This window comes from Triticum aestivum, chromosome 2A (genome assembly GCF_018294505.1).
Source record: "Triticum aestivum cultivar Chinese Spring chromosome 2A, IWGSC CS RefSeq v2.1, whole genome shotgun sequence".
NCBI classification, from domain to species: domain Eukaryota; kingdom Viridiplantae; phylum Streptophyta; class Magnoliopsida; order Poales; family Poaceae; genus Triticum; species Triticum aestivum.
This window is the reverse complement of record NC_057797.1, coordinates 196,455,112-196,470,139: the sequence shown is the minus strand read 5'-3', so window position 1 is coordinate 196,470,139 and position 15,028 is coordinate 196,455,112. Positions and strand designations below refer to the sequence as shown.

Here is a 15,028-nt window from a genome sequence, read left to right as displayed (position 1 = left end):
CCACAATTTTGCATGCATATATATATACATATATATATATATATATATATATATATATATATATATATATGGACTAAACTATTTACCTTAATTTTTATTATTTTCTTGGTCAATACATATATTTTATAATATGTTGTTCCAAAAAAATATGGGAACATAATTATTGGTGGTATGATGGTGGTTCAGAATCAACTATACCATTTACAATGTTGAATTAGGTTGAGTTTGGTACATCCAAAAACTTTACAAGTTATCAGTGCCTCAAGTGAGTGATGAAATATTATGTGTCTAACCATGCAAGTTCTCGTGACTATCATTTTTTTAGTTTTCCAAACATTTTTCACAACAATAGCCCTTTTTATCTCGATGTGATATATTGATATGTTTGGAGATAATTTACATGTGTACCGTTTATTTCATATATTGCTAATTCCTATAAACACAAAAAGAATCCTTAAAAAAGTTTTCCCGTATTTAATACTAGCTTTGACCTCTTCTATGTTATCAAACATGTTATGATGTAAAGATCGTGCCTCTCAGCAAGTGCTTGGAAACACACATTAGCATTGACCCATGAATGAGTCTCATTAAGACGCAGTGTCCGACTCACATTTACACATTGTGCCCTTTAGTACAGGGTGCAGGTTTTTGCTCCCGTGACATTAGGGACATTTTTTTACCCGTTGCAACGCACGGGCAATTTTGCTAGTATGTCTAAAATTCAAACTAAAAGCGTAAAATTACGGGAAGAAGCGTATTGTGACGGTGAACCCACGGAGTCAATTCGTGCTTTATTATTAGGGTAGATTATTATTATTACTAGCAAAAGGGCCCGTGCGTTGCAACGGGAGAAAACATCAGTTATCGTGCAAATATGAGACGATGTTTAGTCCTACTCGACTTCATACTAATCTTATTTTGAACTTTATGGATCATATATGTATCTAAGATAGTTCCTTTATACAAGTAAAAAAGAAATGAGCAGTTAAATATTGTGGTGTTATATTTTTCTCAAATGGCAATATATATGGTGTTTGCTGCTTCTCAGCATAGTACAAAGCTGAGCCACTTGATTTGAGACAGAGGGAGTAATAATTATGTAAGCCGAAAATCATGGGAAGTAGATGTAGCATAGCATGGCATACCAAATGATTTTGCAAACACACCACTAAATATATCGAGTAGGACTACTTCTTAATATAAGATCTCCAAATAGGTACATGTTTATTATGAACACTCTGAAGCTATTTCATGTAGCCTTCAAAGGATTTCAAGAAAGTTTTTGCTTGATGTCAGAGATGAATAATTTTAACATATATTATTTTTTTCCAATAATTAAATTATTACTGCAATGTGACACAAAGCAAGGAAATGAGACATGTTTGCCTTCCAAAAATGAGATACATGTTCATCCTTCATACAACCGCAACTTGAAGGCTACAGAGTGAGGCGGCAAAACTTGTAAGATGCATCCATGTGAAGCACGATAGAACGGCCACCGCAAGATCAATCAACCATCATTGAGAGAGAACAATCCTTGACCAGCATTTAACATCTATCAACGAATCCAACTCCACTTCTACTGATGATAACCAAAGAACCTTACTCGTAGAAGGAAAATGATTAGACTGTTTATAACAGTAATATTTTGATCCCGGGGACCCAAATTCAGAGCTAAGCCATTATGTTTGTGCAAAACCCGTTAACACAACAACATAAAACCAAAACTGAGAAAGTCCTATGCCACCGTTACATCCTAAACTACAATATGTCAGCATATAACATATTCATTTGGATTCAATGCCTTGTACATGCCAGGTTATGGATACTTGTATTTGCTTAGATTACGTCGTACACTTCTAGAAAGCAATATTTCCTAGAAGCAGGAAATGACTCAAACCTTTCACCTGCAGACCAGGAACACACATACATGAGTCTGCTCAAACAAATCTACACATGTTGTTGGTATTCAACCAAGTAATTAAGTAAAGTAATTTTGTTCTTCGAAAAAACTAAGATAAGCTTTGCTCGTATATGTTAAATGGTTAACAGAGGATCAAACCTGTCCTAGAACGACCAAATTTCGAGAAAACAAAAACCTTAAAGAAGACACGCGTGCATATTATAGAGAAGACTAACTAATAACACATAGACATGTTATCTTGGAAGTTAGATTGGTTATCTATGCTGGTAGTTCATGGGGTCATACCGTGGTCGATGAAGAGCCTGGTGACTGACAGCTAGAGGATTGGGCATGACTATGGAGATGAACAGGTGAGAGGCATCGCCAAGCCCTGGAGAATCACTGGCCCATGTTGTCCGCTGACACAACGGTCCCTAGATCACTGTAGAAACTGTATTGAGGAACTGAACATGAAGAGTTGCTCCACAAAACCAACTGATCACCGCCTTCTTCTCCACTGGATGTTCCATCGTGTATTGGCTTGCGTGTGATCTGGCATGTAAGCTAAGGAGATTGAAAGAAGAGCCAGTTATTCAGTAACTTCTTATGCAATAAGAAGGAACCGAAAAGAAAAATCAAGCAGTTGTAGACAAACTCACATGCCCGTGTGTTGCAACGGAAGATAAAAGTTGAATTCCCTAGCTTAATAAAATAAGCATGGGCCACGATTTCATATGGTTGATATTGTGCTCCATAAATTTGTTCTTACAAACCTGAAGAATAATTTACCACTCAAACAAGACTGACAAAACAAAAGATTAAAGAACATTTATCATCCCATAAAGAAAGTTGTCAACCATCCGAGCAGTATTACAATAAAAACTAACAAAGACTATCTCCATGATATGATCGTAGCATCAAAGGTCTGAATTAAGGCAAAGCATTTGAAACAAAACACTGGTAAGATAATAACATAAGAGCTTGCAAGCTGAACTTTGAGTTTGAATGATATAACATCGACGTCGGATAACTAAAAGGCACACTTTGTCGGATATCTAAAAAACTGTTGAGACACAGGGGAATGATACACCGCCAGTGATGTGAAGGATGTGTTGCGCCTAGGTTCGCCAGTGGAGATAAAGTGATTTTTAATGCTAACGCCGGGTTCAGACAACCCCCTTCGACCTGCACGACATTCGTCAACCACGAATAAATTTCGCAACCAGGTAGAAAAGATCACCCAAACAATAATTGAACGCGCAAGAGATGAAAAAACAGCCCGAAATTAAGGGATTTTTTTGCCAAACAAAGATTCCTTAACCGGGGAATACAAACCTCCTTCTTACTCTACCTAGGCTAGGGAAGAACAAACACACTAAAAGCGCAAGAAGTCCAGAGTCCATATTCACTCCTAGCATTGTCATTAAAAATTGACACCATTGTCTAATTAGGCCAAAAGAGAGTATACTTATGTCAAAAATAATAAACATCCAATAAAAATATCGAAGGGGAAATATATCACTGGATAATTATGTCAAAAAAAGAGGAAACATATCAGACAACTCTTTGCATCAAATAGCAGGATCTTACTTGATACATGAGATTACACTGCTAGGTGCTTCCTGAATAAATAATAGCACGAGCAAAGATTTGTGTATGCCTTTGTGTCTAGCAACCAATAACACACTACAAAAAGCAGGAGAGTATACAAATAAAGAGCTGCAGTCTATTGATTCCACGAGGACCAACAATGCAAATAACCCTCTCGGCCACTATTGTTGTACATGCAGTGTACTGTACCGTTGACGAAAAAAGAAGACACTGCTTCCAAGTACATATAAACTCATTGTATTATGCACAAATCACATATACTTAAGAAAATATATACCGTGGTGCTACAGTTCACGCCTTGCACATGCATCTCATCAACAATTAGTTGGTCCTCAGCAGGAATTGATGACTGAGAATCTTACCGTATGGGGATAGATTGGATCGAAGCCTGTGTTCGCCCCCCCCCCTCTCTCTCTTTCTCTCTCTCTCTCTCTCTCTCTCTCTCTCTCTCTACACCACAGGCAGTACACCATGGATGGCTGAGCCCCGCGCCCGAGCTCCGTCCACCGCCGCCGTTGCCCGTAACCGACGCTGGCCGACTGGATCCACCCCGTTACGTCTGGTTCCCGCCGCCCCGTCGCCAGAACCTCTTGTTTCACCGTCTTCTACATCGCCATGGACCTGCTGCTGCGTCTATTCTTAAGTAACGAGTAGAGCAGCTCGCTCGCCTCGTGTTGAGCATGCCTGGGCCAGCGCACCTCCAGCTCTCCCCACCTGCAGGCCGCTGCCCCGCGCCGTCTCCGTCTTCCTCTCGCCCTCGAGCTCCCGCGCATCTCTCCCTTGTGGGGATCGAGATCGAGCATAGAGAGAGAGAGGAGGAGGAGGAGGAGGAGGAGGAGGAGGAACAGGGGTCGGTAGTGAGAAGAGGAGACCAGATGGGCGTATGTGCAACCATCTCTCTGGCGGCGCACACGAGGATCGAGCTCACTCTGTGCATTTAAAAACCGAACCGAAAAACCATATCGAAAATAAACCGAACCGAACCAATTTTATGATTTTTGTGGTTTCTAATTTCGGTATGGTATGAACTTTTCATACCGATTTGAACTTGGTTTTTTATGGTATATACCGGAAAACCAAACGGTTAACCGAATAAACCGAAGTAAAAAATAAATTTATATTTCTTAAGATGAACAAGTACATGAGTCAAATGCACTACTAAGCACGTATTTTTTTCTTGTAACATAGTCATTTTTCTATTTTTAAAATGATAAGCACGTCCATAACCATCAAAAGATGAATCAATGCATGCATATATACTTGCATACTATTTGTGTAGAATAGTAGTATGTGTTTTGAGTCATAAATTTGCTAATTGTTATTACGTCATTTCCAAATTCGCGTCAACTTTGGTTTTTATGGTATATACCGAAACCATACCGAAATAATTTGGTATATATTGAAACCGAATCGTATTTTAGTTTCATGCCATATTTACCGAAGTATTAATACCGTACAAACTGAAAAACCATATAAATTGAACCATGTAAACCGAATAAACCGAACGCACAGGGTGAGATCGAGCAGAGGGGGCGGATGTGTATGACGTGCTGTTGGGCTAGCAATCTGTGCGGCGGGAGGTTTGGGCCGAAAGGCTCGAAGTTTATGTGGATGGACCCGAACCGAACTTTAAGGGAATAGTACCATCTTGCATATATGTTTTAAATTCAAATTGAAAGCGTAAATTCACGGAAAGAAAGCGTATTGTGACGGTGAACCCACGGAGTCAATCCGTGCTTTATTATGAGGGATAGATAGATTATTATTATTATTATTACTAGCAAAAGAGCACGTGCGTTGCAACGGGTTCGAGAAACCACCAAAATTGAGTGGATAAAAAAATGCATTAGCAAATTTAAAATGACCAAAAACCCAGAGAATATATTTGCTTAGTAAGTAAAAATTTGCTACCGCGGCCCTTCTAATTTAGGCAACTAACACTAACTAATTAGACTGAGGAAAGAACATAATAATTAGTAACAGTAACTATTTAGACTGAGGGAAAAACATAATGCTGAGAAGTACAACATATCTCTACTGTAATGCTGCCTTATGAAGTGAGTGAAAAAAAAGTCAGTCCATTACTCCACCTCTTCAGTATAAACCAAAGGTGAAACATAACGGTATAAATCCTCAACATGAGTAATGGGATACTGAACGATATGTTTAGATTAACCTGCATATGAATGAACATATACCATAGAAATGCATAATAATCTGTGTATATATGGTAATCCAACATTACCTAATCCTTGTCTATGTATGTATGGTGTTTATTTCCTTTTCAGATTTCTCGTCCTTGTAGTGTGCACACATGTATGTGTGGTGTTCGTCACTGACATAAATATAGTCAAATTTAACTTTTTTCTTTTCGAGATGAGTCAAATTCAACCTTAAAACAAACCCCAATATATGAATATGTTATCGACTTGAAGATTTTTATTGATGCGTGAAGGATCCAAGCAATTAATCCCGCAAAAAAAGAATTAATGTCACAAAATAAATACAAACTATTGAAAACAGAAAAAGAAGAACCTTGTCAACGTGCGTGCATGCAAACGAAAAAAACCAACAACATGCGTGCACGCTAGCCAGCAACACGTGTGTGTCACAAAAAAGAATGTTAGCATGATTTTTTTTGAAACTAAGAATGTTAGCATGCTGGCTGGTCTAGAAGACGCGTCGCTAGTTCCTCCAGCTCCGTATGGACTCATCCGCCGGTCGCACCTGCAGCTTTCCTCAAGTTTTTCTTCCGCAACGCCGCTCTCTTTCTCTCTCTCGCAAGTTTATCCACATCCGAGCTTTCTCCTTGGACACGCCACCGCTGCCACTGCGCGCCCACTGCCGCCGGGATCCCCTCACCAGGCGCCGCCGCCTGATCTCTGCACCATCGGGATCCCCCCTCCTGCCGCTCCACCCCGGACCATAGCGCCACCGGCGGGATCCCCTCCCCCCGCGACACCGCCGGATCTCCGCTGCTCCCCCACGCCGTGAATCCCCCCCTCACTCCCCCGGCCATGACGGGCCTCCCCTCTGCAGAGGAGCTTTGATTTTTCGTTCGTGAGCTTCACCTCCCGAGTAGGGGTCGTCTGCTTCAGCATTTTCAATTGGTGATAAAGACCCATATCTCATCCTGAGCACGGGGCAGCCGGTGTAATCCTCCACGAGGGAGGCTTCACCGCCGCCGCAGGCCGGCGGGATTTGGCTCGGCCTGGCCAGGGTCGAGGCGAGGAGCCAGATGCGGACGTGATATTTTTTTCCAGCGAATCATTTTTCTGCCAGATTAGTGATGGATTGCGGGTTCTAATTTCGAAAAGCAAAGGGACTTTTTTTATAAAAACGCCACGACGGTGAATCCGGAGACTCAATCTGTGCTTTATTATTAGGGAGAGATTATTATTATTATTACTATTATTACTATTATTATTATTATTATTATTATTATTATTATTATGTTATTATTATATATATATATAGGGATTGACTATTTGTCACCCTGGGTGAGGAATAGTTATTCTTCACCTCCTCTATTTTATCATCAATGTACCATAATTTTACGTTCCGTAAGTTTTGTCTTATTTCCGACGTGAAAAGAGACCGTAAGAAAATATATAGTCATCGTAAAAAATATTTTATGTTATGTAAAATTATAAACATAAAAACATAGTGCAAAATACACATAAATTACAATTTTTCTTGTCTTATGACCTATATTTTTATTTTCTTATGCTAAATTTTACGTAGTGAATCAATAGAAATATAACTATTTAAATTCCAAACGTAATTTAATTATCAAATGATCGTAAGATTACCTCGGGTGAAGAATAATTTATTCTGCACCCTGGGTGAGGAATATTTATTCTTCACCCCCCTCTCTAATTTGATATCAATGCAACGTATTTTTACGTTTTGTAAATTTTGTCTTATTTCATACATAAAAAGAGAACGTAAGAAAATATGTACTCGCCGTAAAAATATTTTATATCAAGTAAAATTACGAATGTAAGAATATAGTGTAAAACGTACATAAAATGTGATTTTTCTGGTCTTATAATCTATTTTTTTATTTTTTATACCAAAATTAACATATTGAATCAATATACATGTAACTATTTATATTGTAAACGTAATTTATTTAGGAAGTGATTGTAAGATTACCTCGGATGAAGAATAATTTATTCTGCATCCTGGGTGATGAATAGTAACACTAATATATATATATATATATATATATATATATATATATATATATATATATAGAGGGAAAGGGAAAGATAAAATAGCTATAAATAAAAAATAGTAGCAATTTTTTAGCTATAAATAAAAAACAATAGCAATTTTTTTAGAAAATTAGCTAGCACAAATGCCATTGCGTTGCAACAGAAGAAAATACCAGTTCCTATGAACCACGGTTGTCTGAGTTGAGAAATTGTGTCATGGGACAAGGTCGCTCATGAGAAAAAAGATGGATTATCTAAGGATTGCAACGTGAGTTGATGGTATGGGGGAGGTATGATTCTGAGTAAATTTATGTTCCTGAACTGAAAAAATTACCAATATCAATATTCTTAAGTAATAGCAGAAGCAAGCAAACCAACCTAGAATAACAATTATAGCAGCAAGCAAGCAATTCCGGACTTCATTTAATTTGGTCCATTTAGCAGATGATGGGAATGCTATGGGTGGAGTGGGATGGGCGTCCTGAGGAGTTCGACACCAGGTGCCTTCGACTTTGGAGCATATTATTTGAGAGTTTAATAACTTTGGAGCAAAAGAGCCCATGCGTTGTAACGGGGATAATACATATATCTCTTCCTCCATTTCTCCTTCAGGTGTTGATGCTCTCGATCTTGCGCATAGTGTTAGAGCTTGATGTTCCTCTAGAGGGAAGCACTCATATTGTTGTACGTCAATCAATGTAAATAATTAAGGAGCATCATCATAAAAATTCAACCGAGATGTTACAAAATAATTTAAAACACCATGATTTTCCTTTTTTGTTGTGTCTCGAGAATCCATGGTTTTTCATATAAGGAACTGGCTACATTCCGGATTTTTAGAGATTGAATTTAACTTATACTTCTCTTAATTATTCAACCAAGTGAAAATGGATCTCTCCAAAGTTGTTTATACTGATAATTTATGCAAACTTGTGCCCATTGTACTCTCAAATAAATTCCACAATATCATTTATACATGTAGATCCATCTTAAAATTTGTATAATCCTCTTATAGTCATGCCTGACAGTTTGAGGCTAACAATTCTTTGAACCTAATATTGTCTATACATCCCTTATGTTGTACACTAGTAGACTGCCCGTGCGTGTACACCTCTTATGTTGTACACTAGTAGACTGCCCGTGTGTTGCCACGGGCCAACAAATAAATCCCCCCCCCCCCCCCCCCCCCAATTACGCATGCATCTTCTCTCTTACAAACGCCACACACTCCTATAACTGCTCTTTTCCTCTGAATTAATCATACATCACCTTCTCTGTCTATACATCATTCATCCTCTCAATCCATCACCTTGTCAATTGTTTTGTTGTCTAAAACGGTACAAAAACCCCCGACCATGTCACCTTCTTGATCTATTCCTGATCCAAGAAAGTTAAATCTGGCTAAATGCCCTTCCATTGCTATGGAACAACAAACTTTTCTATGGGAACATATATCAAAAAATAATTGTATGCAATGTGTACATCACATGCTTAGCACTATATGGATTTTGATTTTGCTGACCACATGTCCCATGCGGTCACATGCTTAGCACTATATTGTGACAAATAGTTCTTGTCAATCTTCCGCTTTCTTCTAAATATGTTTCTCCACCAACCATGCATTTTAGCAAAATATCTACTTTCATGTGCTCCTTGTCCGTGCGTTGCAACGGTGCATAATACACTAATCATGTCAAACATATATCATGATTACTGATTTTTCCTTACTATCTCCACTCCCCAATCCAAGCCTGCTGCCATTAATGGCACATCCGACTCACAATCCCTCAACCCTGTCACACCCACACTTCAAAATTATAATCATCGTATTAACATAAGACAAATTATAATCATTGTACTCATTTAAGATAGATTCACTTATATTCAGATTTCAGTAAACAAAACAAATTATTTTCATAGCATCTATATAGGAGTGGAACAGGAGTTTGACCACCAAATAAACACATTAGTAGTGCAATACATGAAGCGTTGTGCAGCTCATCAAGAATGATTATAACAAACGCCAACAACTTTAAATGAGATCATCTGGGTTAAGAACCAAAAGTATGTATTGGCACCATGCTTCTCGTCTCAAACGCTCGGCAGACCTTCCAATGATTAACAGTGTTGATGCCATCTGATTAAGTCTGATTCACTCGTAACTCTCCAATGCCAGAACCGACTGGATTGCAGCCATCTCAGATTCGGTGCTACACATAACCCACATTACATCTATGCTTCGGTAAATACACTTGCTAATCACGTCAATACAAAAGCACAGCTAGGTTCCTAGGCACTTAAGAACTTCGAATACCTTGCCCAATGAGACCTTGCATATCCAGCAATGACATCACCGGGATTGAACCATTTGGCAATGATAAATTGCTGGACTAAAGCATGCCCATCCTCACCCCATCATTCCCATCCGCACTCAGCATCAAGTTCTGACTACCAACGTTGACATGTATGCACCATACTCGACCCTCCTATCGGCTCGCTCCATGGCCCCTAACTCACCCATAGCCTAAATACCTTCTGATGTGGCATCGCACCCAACCTCAATCTTCGGTGACTTTCCTCGGTTTGTTTGCCATCAGCTCCTCTTTCTTATCCTCATCAACAAATCATGTAATCTATACAAATATAACTTCAGGTCAAAGGCTCCATCAGCTCATTACAGCTATCTAAGTCACCTCACAGTTCCCTGCAAACCATTATGTTTAAATATTAGAAAACAAATACAAATGATTTGAATTATAAAAAGCAAGGCATCAAACCTCTTTAGAGAAAGGCTATTATTTATTTCTCAAGTTAGGTACTAAAACTACACAGGAGCGTATAACTACTACTTATTCTGAATACAAATATTGTAGTAAACAACGAATTAAATTATTGTTACCATTCTCTACATTTATCTTCTAGAGCACAAATTTATGTATTCAAGACACATACATTTGCAAGTGTTTTTTACTACTAACACCAACGTTGAGCTAAAATAGACCTAGCATAAAATCTGAGATTGGCATATAGCACAAGAAAGAACTAAAATAGTTCACTCTGTACCTTGAATATGTACTCTACAGTACATCTACATCACTCCATTGCCCACAGTCGACAAACGACACACTTTTTTCTTACATCACTGCACGGTGGCACTGATTCAAAGAATTGGTATGCATGGACCACAACGCCAGCAAAACCCAGCCACCATGACCTGTAAAACCCTTGATGCTCTTTCAGTTTTATCATGGGCCTTGAAATATATTGCACAATCATGGTAGAACGTCGACATTTGAAGGTGATGCTGGATATTATGACTTCAAAGAGCCTTGATGCTGTTTCAATTTTATGATGGATCTTGTAATATATTCCACGTATACAAAAATATATATATTTATGTATGTCAAATAAATTACTCATGTTACAGATTGTAAAAAAAATTCTTGACACGCAAAAAGAAAAACCAATTGAACACGGAATTAATTTTATAAAAAACTAATATCCAACACAGTATATATCTACATAAATTAACATTATTGTTTCAGTTACAACTCATTTCTTAGCACGTAAATATGATGTGAGATCAAGCAGTAAGAACATCTAACGAGTTTTCTAAGTAGTACAAAATTTAATTATTGTTAGAGAGAGAAAACATACCCTGCGTAAGTCTCTTTTTCTCTATTATCCGGCTGAGAGAAACGCCAAACAAAAGCTTCTAAACTGTCAGAATGAAACCGAACAACCGATCTTCATACAAAAGTTGTCTTATGTTACTTAGCTGGCCTAAGAGCATGTTAATCGTGCAATGTGTCATGCACTACGTGTCAACGATGCCCATCTGCTCTATATGATTCTGCGTAATTCACAGATGTATTATCTGAAAGTCAGATTTACATCTAGTCATCTCCTGAAATATTCAAGTCAGACCCCATGCGTGGACCAGGTTGTTCTGCATTACAGATGTGTGTAACTCGTTACCGACAAAAAATTTCAATCCATCTGAATTATTTAGTCTAGCCAGATATGTGTTGAGCAATCACTCTCAACAATTTCATTACCTAGACATATGCCAACGCATCTCCAAGCATCCTGGTAAATACTCGTGCCATCACCTCCACAAACCTGTGTGAGTTGCAACATTGATTGATTTCATATACACATCATAAACAGAATGTTCTTGCTGTTGGTTAAAGAGGGAGAGTAGCTATACCCGGTGCGTCCTCGACAGACACATGTCTGGGAAGCTGGTATACACCATCCTGCTCATGTCACTGGCATGGCCAAGAAGAGGACTCGGCCACAATGCAGTGCAGCAACGGGAACACTCATCAAGAAATTCAGAGAGTACCACCCTATCAAGAAATAAACCAATTACATACGTACAAAGAAGAGTCACGTCAGACCTGCAAAAGCAGAATCATTTTCAGTGCCATCAATATGTTTCGACTATACTGAAATTGGCGATAGACATTAGTCTCGACATTAAGTGTACACAATGTTACATCCAATTCAATGGAAGCAAGCAACATATATAATAAGGACTTTATATAAAGATACGGAGGCACCATATTTTTTTGATTCCTGATGCAACAAACAAAATTTCACCTCGAACTAAGTAAGATGCATATTCTCCTGAAAGATGAACTGACCAAATGCAAGCTAAGGGCTGGTTCAAACTTCATATCTTCGGACAGATTGGTGCAGAAATAGCTATTGCTTGTGTGCAACAGAGCGAAGTGCTTTCTGAAGAAGTAAACAAAAGGAGTACGCAATTAAACAAAGAGAAACATTAGCATGGCTCAATAAGAAATGCTGATTGTTCACTTGCATTAGCAATATAATGATTTAAGTGTGTAGTGCAGAAAAAACACTTTTTTCTCTATATACAGTCCCAAAGTTATACCTTACAAGTCGTAGCTGATGCAACTGCACAAAAATTTGAAATATACCATATCACACTCATCTGGTAATCACCCGTGCGTCGCAACGGGAGCGTGAATACTCTAACAATTTAACATCAGTTGTGTCAAACATATTTAGTGTGCATGCACAACAAACGAGTTGCAGTGTTGCCCTGATCACTAATTGTTAAGAAAACATATTTAGATGTGTCAGTGCAAACTCACATGCCAGCTGCCACCACACAAACACACACACATCAGTATTTTTTATCAGTGCCCAAGGATTTGATCATTTGCTTAAGCCAATAAGCCCGTGATCTCTTAGTCTGAAAAGATCTTTGCAAAAATCCAATTATAACAGAAGAGATATGCAACTATTTAATTCAATAGACTGAAGTGCTAAGCAAGAAAAAAACCTTAAGTTCAAATCCTAACCCTTTCAGCAACCTTATTAGTTGTTTCTTGCATTGAAATTCCTATATATTGATCACTGTAATATCAAGTGGTTAATATGATGCAATGCACGCTGTTGTTTTTCTGGGAGTTAAAGAAAAGAAAAGGAAAAACTATAGCCTAAGTGAGTACTCGTGAAAATTCTGACCTAAAAGCTTGTGAATTAGTTGGTCCAACCAAAGATTAAGAAAGGTTAACAATTTTGTTGTCAATAAACTAAGATGAAACAATCTGAAAAAATATGCTTCCAAACAAAGAATTTCAGATGTCCAAGATCCAAGAATCAGAAACAAGATTGCACAATGAAGTGAGATATGATTACATGGCTGATATCAAGACAAGCGACCAGAGCTTGCAGACCTGATGGCGCTTGTGTGGGGGCAGTGCGACGCCGGCGAGTTCACCGTCACTTCGGAGTTCCACACCCGCCGCAGCCAGGAATCGAGAAGGTCGAGCCCTCAGGTTGGGAGTGGGACTCGCATCCAACTGCCTCACGCCATCTGTCGTTCGATCCCAACGGGTGGGACTCAGATCCGCTGCCGCCGCTGCAATGACAGCACCATCAGGCGTAGGAGAAGCCACATATGTCGTCGGCGGATTCCCTGTAGCCCTGCGCGTCATGCCTCCCTCCGGACGCTATGGCAGTAGCGCCTTGTGCTAGTCGGTTTCCTCCCTCGGAGCCCCCACCAGGGCACAATTCCATATACACGGCCGCTGCACCGAGGGCGAGCGAGGAGGTGCCATGGCAATAGTTCCTTGCGCTCGGCGGCCCTGGGAGACCAGGAGCTCTGGCCCGCGGTCTCCTCTTCGTCGAGGGCGAAGTAGCTCCGGGCAGCTACATCCCTTGGCCACGCGCACCGGCGAGCTCGGTCCTCCTCTGTGCCCTTCCTGCCGCTGGACCCGCGCGTGCCTGCGTGCCTGCGTGAGGAAGAGGAATGGAATCAAACCAAATGGCATCAGGGAAGGGAATCGAAGACCTTGAAGGGACGGGAAGGGAAGGGGGTCGTACCTTGACGAGCAGCTCCATGGCGTCGGGGTCACGGATCAGGGAGACGCCGGCGGCCTCCTGGTCCTATCCCGGCGCTGGTCGCCGCCATGGCCTGCTGGATCTCGCCATGGCCCGGAGTTCGGCGGGGCGATCCCGGCGACAGGGATTCAAGCCGCCCTGCCTGGAGACGCGACGGCGGCGTCTCCCCTCGGACGGCGGCGGCGGCAACGAACGAGTTCGCACGTGGGCGGCGGCTACGAAGAGTCGGCGGCAGGGAGATCGGAGATGGGGTGGAGAGGAGAGTTTTTTGTGCAGGGGTGGTTTTTTTCTGCGTGGGAAGTGGTGTGATAGGAAGGGGGATGAAAAAAAACCCCAACGATAATAAATCGTGCATACTATTCACCAACTCAGACATTAAAAATAGAAAAAAAGAAAAAATTGTGCTACTGTAAATTCTTTTAAGAAAATGCAATGCATCCCACTTTCGGGTGGTTCTTTTAGCTTATAGCAGATGGCCCAATATGGTTGAATTATTTTATTAGCAGTTACAAGTACACTAAATCATGAAAACAACAACGTTCTTAATTGAAGAAGAATCAAAGAGGTAAGTACTAATTACTAACTTTTAGATTCTCTATGCCCATAGTATCACTGTATGAACTCGAAAGAAGCTGGGAGTTGGCCTACAGGAGGCATGCTACGGCCATCAGATGAAGCACATACAACAAGCATATGCCACCACCATGGATGCTTTATGCAATCATACCATGAACAAACTTTGAACATCCTTTATCTTAGTCTTATCTCTGAACAAATCTCAGATCACTGCATGCAACGTCATGTATGAAAATCAATCAAAAAGCACAATCCGAAAACCAAAGCAAAACATTGTAGGATTGGTTAATAACTTTATTTCACCGGTCCTAGCTGGCACATATACTCTTCTAAAGTC

General features: G+C 39.9%; 1 long non-coding RNA gene across 10 annotated transcripts; it reads right to left on the bottom strand.

Annotated features, from left to right (window-relative positions):
* Positions 1 to 9,629: 9,629 nt before the first annotated feature.
* Positions 9,630 to 14,420, bottom strand: LOC123188302 (uncharacterized). 10 transcript variants are annotated; one of them, XR_006494514.1, is made up of 8 exons: positions 14,098 to 14,420; positions 13,449 to 14,006; positions 12,340 to 12,477; positions 11,945 to 12,137; positions 11,793 to 11,856; positions 11,392 to 11,683; positions 10,798 to 11,069; positions 9,630 to 10,438 (listed from the first exon to the last, which is right to left on the bottom strand). It is a non-coding gene; the product is annotated as an uncharacterized lncRNA (long non-coding RNA). The 10 variants fall into 10 exon arrangements; XR_006494516.1 differs by having other exon boundaries at positions 11,945 to 12,086; XR_006494508.1 differs by having other exon boundaries at positions 10,798 to 10,948; positions 12,384 to 12,477.
* Positions 14,421 to 15,028: the final 608 nt, after the last annotated feature.